Here is an 865-nt window from a genome sequence, read left to right on the forward strand (position 1 = left end):
ATATCTAGTGCTGAGAGCACGCTGAGGAAGGACCTGACAAGGCCCTAATCGCTTACTCTGGCTGAATTTCAGGCTCCATGCAAGCAAGAAGTGCAGGTCAACACTGAGTTATAAACCACCTGATGGGACATCGAAAATATGCCTCAACACACACCCAGAGCCACTTGGAAAAGTCCAAGTTTATAGCATTTAAGATCATCTCTGTCCAATCATTAGCTGACCACTAAGCTAATGGAACAGAGACTTCAGTAGCTGCACAAGACAGGTAATACAGATTTTACAAAATTAGTCCAAGTAAATTGCTAAGCAAATAATTAGCAACAAAACAACACAAGGAAACTCTAAGGAGAGGCCAAAGATTTACCAATTCTAACGAATAACATTATTATACACATTTAAGAAGCTTAACGAACCCTCCTCAGAAGAATAAACTCAATCTACACCTAGATACATTATAATCTTTTTTTTAATCTTGAAAAAAAAATCTTGAAAGCAGCAAGAGACCTGTGACTCATGTGTAATTGGTAAGATTAACACCTTTCTTACTAAAATCATGGAAGCCTGAAGGCAATGAGAGAACATATTCAAGATGCTGAAAGAAAAACCTGTTGGCCAAGAATTCTGTATCTTGGCAAGTATAAAGATAAAATTAAGGAAAAGTTAAGATGTTCTCAAATATACAAGAATGAGAGAGTTCATCACCATCAGACATGCCATACAAAAAATACTAGCTAATATGATTTTATGTAGAAAACTCTTAAGAATCCACACCAAAAAATTGTTAGAGCTAATAAATGACTTCAACAGGCTACAGGAAGTGATATCAATATACAACAATTGTGTTGAGAAAAGAATTCTGTTTACA

The sequence above is a fragment of the Cynocephalus volans genome, chromosome 1, assembly GCF_027409185.1.
Source record: "Cynocephalus volans isolate mCynVol1 chromosome 1, mCynVol1.pri, whole genome shotgun sequence".
Lineage (NCBI taxonomy): Eukaryota > Metazoa > Chordata > Mammalia > Dermoptera > Cynocephalidae > Cynocephalus > Cynocephalus volans.